The sequence below is a fragment of the Pongo pygmaeus genome, chromosome 10 (assembly GCF_028885625.2).
Source record: "Pongo pygmaeus isolate AG05252 chromosome 10, NHGRI_mPonPyg2-v2.0_pri, whole genome shotgun sequence".
NCBI classification, from domain to species: domain Eukaryota; kingdom Metazoa; phylum Chordata; class Mammalia; order Primates; family Hominidae; genus Pongo; species Pongo pygmaeus.
Genome location: NC_072383.2, coordinates 118,643,032 through 118,649,488, shown reverse-complemented (window position 1 = coordinate 118,649,488; position 6,457 = coordinate 118,643,032).

The window sequence follows — 6,457 nt, the reverse complement described above, 5'->3', positions numbered from 1 at the left end:
CTAGGCTGGAGTGCAGTGGCGTGATCACGGTTCACTGCAACCTCTGCCTCCTGGTCTCAAGTGATTCTCATGCCTCAGCCTTCCCAAGTAGCTGGGACTACCACGTCCAGCTAATTTTTTGTATTTTTATTAGAGATGGGGTTTTGATATGTTGGCCAGGCTAGTCTTGAACTCCTGGCCTCACGTGATCCGCCCACCTTAGCCTCCCCAGATGGGGAGATTACAGGTGTGAGCCACCAAGCTCAGCTCTGGCCTCTCCATTCTAACTTCCATAGTATTTGCGTCATCTTCACAGTCCACCCAGTGGTCTTATGGCTGCTCCAGATTTTACTTTCTTTTTCTTTTTTTTTTTTTTTTTTTTGAGATGGAGTCTCACTCTGTCACCCAGGCTGGAGTGCAGTGACCCAATCTCGGCTCACGTCAACCTCCGCCTCCCGGGTTCAAGCCATTCTGGTGTCTCAGTCTCCCGAGTAGCTGGGACTACATGCATGCACCACCACACCCAGCTAAGTTTTTGTATTTTTAGTGGAGACGGGGTTTCACCATGTTGGCCAGGCTGGTCTCGAACTCCTGACCTCAGGTGATCCGCCCACCTCTACCAGACTATCCAGCGGAAGAAATAATATATTTTCTGATATGTCTTATGTTAGTCCTAGGATTCACTCTCTCTTGTTGACCTGAATGCAGTCATTTGCTGATTCCTGAACCAATTGCTGTGGCCAGGAGACAAGAACTAGGGATCAGAAAGCTCTCAGAAGTAAACATCTCTCAGGCTTCCCTTTTTATTTTTATTTTATTTTATTATTATTATTATTTTGAGACAGAGTCTTGCTCTGTCACCCAGGCTGGAGTGCACTAATGCCATCTCGGCTCACCGCAACCTCTGCCCCCAAGGTTCAAGTGATTCTCCTGCCTCAGCCTCCCGAGTAGCTGGGATTACAGGCGTGTACCACCACACTCGGCTAATTTTTTGTATTTTAGTAGAGATGGGTTTTTACCATGTTGACCAGCCTGGTCTCAAACTCCTGACCTCAAATGATCTGCCCACCTTAGCCTCCCAAAATGCTGGGATTACAGAGGTGAGCCACTGCGCCTGGCCAGGTTCTTTTCTTAGATGCCACATCATCTCTCATCTCTATTCTCTCAGTATCTCTGCTCCTTCTTTCTGCATATCAACCATCTCTATTTTTCTCTGCATAGGGTGGAAGGTGACCATCCTCAGTCTTTGAGTTTCTGTGGCCTCATTCAAGGGATAGTATAGTCTGACAGATTCTCATGTTCTGATTTTAAATCCTGGGGGAAATAATCTGATTGGGATCAGTAGGATTAGTTTCTTTCTGTTTTCGAGACAGAGTCTTGCTCTGTCATCCAGGCTGGAGTGCAGTGGCATGATATCAGCCCACTGCAACTTCTGCCTTCCGGGTTCAAGCAATTCTCCTGCCTCAGCCTCCCTAGTAGCTGGGGTTACAGGAGTGCACCACCACGCCTGGATAATTTTTTGTATTTTTAGTGGAGGCATGGTTTCACCATGTTGGCCAGGCTGGTCTCAAACTCCTGACTCTGGTGATCTGACCGCTTCAGCCTCCCAAAGTTCTGGGATTACAGGCGTTTGTAATCCCACCGGTCAGTAGGATTAGTTTCAACTCTGGTCCCAACAAGTAGGGTCAAGGAGTTGGGATTACATTGTCCAGACATGGCCAAAAGGAGTCACCACGGGAGTTGGGAATGGGGACAAGACAGGTCTCAGGGACTTGGTGTTGTTCCCTTATCTCCAATGAGAAGAAGTAAATGTATACTCTGATATGACAAAATCTGAGAAAGGCCTTCCACTCAATAGCCCTGATACATGTATCAGTTAGGATATTTTGGTTGCAAGTAACACAGAAATCAACTCTGGCCAACTCAAACCAAACATTTCTACATATATGTATATGTATAAATATACACATGAACACTCTTACACACATATATGTATCTGGAATCCCAAGAGACAGTGTCTGATTGGAGTGGCCTGGGTCACACGATGTGCTAGATCATTATAATAATGGCTCTCTGCAGTGGCTCACGCACATAATCTCAGTACTTTGGGAGGCCGAGGCAGGAGGACTGCTTGAGCCCAAGAGTTCAAGACCAGCCTGGACAACATGGTGTAACCCGTTTCTACAAAAAATGCAAAAGTTGGCCAAGTGTGGTGGTGTGCACCTTTTAGTGCTGGATACCTGGGAGGCCAAGGTGGGAGGATCACCTGAGCCTGGGAGGTTGAGGCTGCAGTGAGCTTATGATTGCGTCAATGCACTGTAGTCTGGGAGACAGAGTGAGACCTTGCTCAAAAAGAAAAGTAAATAAATAATGGCCCTTGACCCACCCCTCTTTGCAATGTGATGTTGCTGTTCCTCCCTTCAAGAGGTAGACTCTATTTTTCTGCTCCCTTGAACTGAAATTGGCCTCATGGCTCACACTGACCAACAGAATGTGGCAGACTTGATGCTGTGTGAGCTTCAGAGCTCAGGTTTTAAGAAACTTTGCAGCTTCTGCCTGGCCTCCTGGGGGACGAGTGGTCAGAGGAAAACTGAGGCTCCTCAGGGAACACTAAGCACCCACTGCCAGATACTGAGGGAGGCTGTCTCGGATCTTCTAGCTCAGCCAAACTTCCGGTTGAATGTAGCCATGTGGATGAGCCCAGGCAAGATCAGCAGATTTGTCCAAATGGCCAACCCTAGAACCATAAGAAATTAATAATGATCATTTTAAGCCTCTGAGTTTGGTGTTGTTTGTTACACAGCATCAATAATTGGAACACACGCCCTTCCCCCTGGGCCTGGAGAGAAAGGATCTGCTAGGAGAAGCCTCTAGAAACCTCTTTTGGCTTCCACAGTGTGAGGGCTGCATACTTAGACTCTCTGCCCTGTGAATTTCCCACCGCCAGGGAGAAGCAGTTCTTCAAAATGCAAGCAGGGTGCTGTTTCGAAGAGAAAAATATATATACCTGGCAGCTCAAAAACAACAAATATCCACTCTATTTTGCTTTGAGCTTTTGTAAGCACAGCTGCATAAACACTCCAAATACCTATTACATGTTGTCTTAAACTCATACTTTCGAAAATAAATACCACCAGGATGGGCTGATTTGAATTAAATAGACAGAGACTACAGTTTGTACCATCTGCAGTCCCCCACTTCTCTTGGCCCAATTTGAGAACAAACACATACACACCGAACCACAAGAGAACGACTGATTTAGAACAAATTAAATAAAGTAACATGTAGGATGTCAACACCACGCGCTCCAAGACAGGGCCCAGCACACCTACTCTGAGTGTGGAAGACAGGCCAAACCATGTGCTAAACCACCAAGTACCCTCAGGTCAGAAGCAGGATTGGCAGCACTGCCACTTACCGAGTGAATTCAAACTCTGTGATTCTCATCCAGGGGTGATTTTGTTCCTGAGGGGACATTTGACAGTGTCTGAAGACATTTTTTTTTTTAAATTTTTTTGGAGACGGAGTCTTGTTCTGTCGCCCAGGCTGGAGTGCAATGGCATGATCTTGGCTCACTGCAACCTCTGCCTCCCGGGTTCAAGTGATTCTCCTGCCTCAGCCTCCCGAGTAGCTGGGGCTATGGGTGCCCGCCACCACACCCAACTAATTTTTGTATTTTTAGTAGAGGTGGAGTTTCACTGTGTTGGCCAGGCTGGTCTTGAACTCTTGACTTCAGGTGATCCGCCCACCTCAGCCTCCCAAAGTGCTGGGATTGCCGGCGTGAGCCACGGCGCCCAGCCTTAAGACAGTTTTGGTTGTCACAACTAGGCAGTGGGTGGGAGTGTTACTGGCATCTAGTGGGCTGAGGCCGGGAGGTTCCTCAATGTCCAGGGCATCCCCCCACAACAAGGAATTATCTGGCTTAAAATAGCAATGGTACTGAGGTTGAGAAACCCTGATTTAATAGAAATAGAATTTCCAGAGGGAACAAGAGTCATAACCACATCCCTGGATGTCAGAATAATCATGGATGAATACAAAGCCCTGTGATTCAACACAGCATTGTATATAACACCCTACCAGGCCCTAGAATCTTTCTGCCCACCAGCGATCCCACTCTTAGGTATTTACCCAAGAGAAGTAAAAACATACCTCCATACAAAGCTTTGTGCGTGAATGTTCATAGCAACATTATTCATAATAGCCCATATGTGGAAGCAACTCAAAATGTTTACTGTGTAAACAAAATGTGGTCTAGCCTTACTACTCAGCTATAAAAAGAAATGATGTACTGATATACGCTACAACGTGCCTGGGCCTCGAAAACGTTATGCTCAGTGAAAGGAGCCAGATGCAAAAGACCACATATTACATGATTGTTTTTATATGACATACCCAGGAAAAGCAAATTATAAAGACAGAAAGTAGAGTCGTGGTTGCCTGGAGCTGGCGGTGGAAATGGGGATTAATTGTAAATGGGCATAAGAGACCTTATTGGGGTGATAAAAATATTCTGGCCGGGTGTGGTGGTTCACGCCTGTAATCCCAGCACTTGGGAGGCTGAGGTGAGCAGATCACTTGAGGTCAGGAGCTCGAGATCAGCCTGGCCAATATGGTGAAACTTCGTCTGTACTAAAAATAGAAAAAATTAGCCAGGCATGGTGGCATGCACCTGTAGTCCCAGCTACTCGGGAGGCTGAGGCGTGAGAATCACTTGAACCTGGGAGGCGGAGGCTGCAGTGAGTGGAGATTGCACCGCTACACTCCAGCCTGGGAGACAGAGCAAGGTTCCGTCTCAAAAAAAAAAAAAAAAAAAAAAAAAAAATCTAAACCTGGTGATGATATGGTGATGATTGCATAACTCAGCAAACTTTCCAAAATGTATTAAACTGTACACTCAGGATGGCCAGTTAATCTCTTGGTGTTCTTAGCTGCATCATCTATAAAATGGAATATATAGTACTTACCTCACAAGACTGTTTTAAGAAATAAATAAAATTTATTTTCCAAATATAAACATAATGGTCAACCTTTTTCTTCTTCTTCTTCTTTTTTTTTTCCTAGAGACGGGGTCTTGCTATATTGCCCAGGCTGGTCTTGAACTCCTGAGCTCAAGTAATCTGCCTGCCTTGGCCTCCCAAAATGCTGAGATTACAGATGTGAGCTACTGTACCTGGCCTGGCCAATCCTTCTTGAATCTAAGTTTAAGTTGCATCAGAGATGCTCTCTTTCTACAATTTGCTGGGATCAGCAGGCAATACTCCTGGGTCCTATTATCATATGGATAGGAGTCATTTTTGCCCAAAGTTATGATTGGAATGGATTTGCTTCTATATACTTCAGCCAAAACAGAATTGAAAAAAAAAAAATAAAAAGGAGTTTTTGGGAGGTTATATTCTGTAACAAAAACCCTCTCTCTAAACAGACCCAACTGGTTTAGGTGACATTCTAGGAGTTGATTACTTCCTATAAGTGCCCCCTTGCATTTAAAGAATCTCTGCCATGTTCTACTGAGTATGGTAAGAAAGTTCTCTCAACTCTGTGTTGACAGAATTATTTGAGTAATTAGACACAGTTCTCAACACAGAAAGAATTGTGTCTAATTACTCAAATAATACATGCTCATTATTAAATAAATCAGGTGGGGCATGGAGGCTCATTCCTGTAATCCCAGCACTTTGGGAAGCCGAGGTGGGAGGACTGCTTGAGTCAAGAAGTTTGAGACAAGGCTGGGCAACATAGTGAGCCCTTTTTTTTTTTTTTTTTTTTGTTGGGGGTGGAGTCTTGCTCTGTCACCCAGGCTGGAGTGCACTGGTGCTATCTTGGCTCACTGCAAGCTCCACCTCCCGGGTTAGTGCCATTCTCCTGCCTCAGCCTCCCAAGTAGCTGGGACTACAGGCACCCGCCACCACACCCAGCTAATTTTTTGTATTTTTTAGTAGAGACAGGGTTTCACTGTGTTAGCCAGGATGGTCTCGATCTCCTGACCTCGTGATCCACCGGCCTCAGCCTCCCAAAGTGCTGGGATTACAGGCGTGAGCCACCGTGCCCGGCCTGAGTTACTTCTTAAACAATTACCAGCATACAACTGACTCACTCTGCAAGATGCACACCAAAGTCTTTTTTTCATTTCTGTAGAGAATGGGGTCTTGCTGTGTTGTCCAGGCTGGACTCAAACTCTGGGCTCAAGCTATCCTTTTGCCTCTGTGTCTCTAAGTGTTGGGATTACAAGTGTGAGCCAATGCACCCCGCCCAAAGTTTTTACCTAACAAATAGGTCCTGTTCTGCAGAAGTCAGTGCCAGGGTCTTGGGTTGGGAATAATTTTTGATGCCAAACTGAAATAATTGGAAGCATCAGAATGTAGTCTTAAAGAGTTTATTCAAGCAAAGAGCTGGGAATAGCCAATCTGGGAGACACAGACTCCAGAGAAATGAGATGAGAGTTCGGAAGTTGAAAGTTAAGTTCTTGGTTATAAGC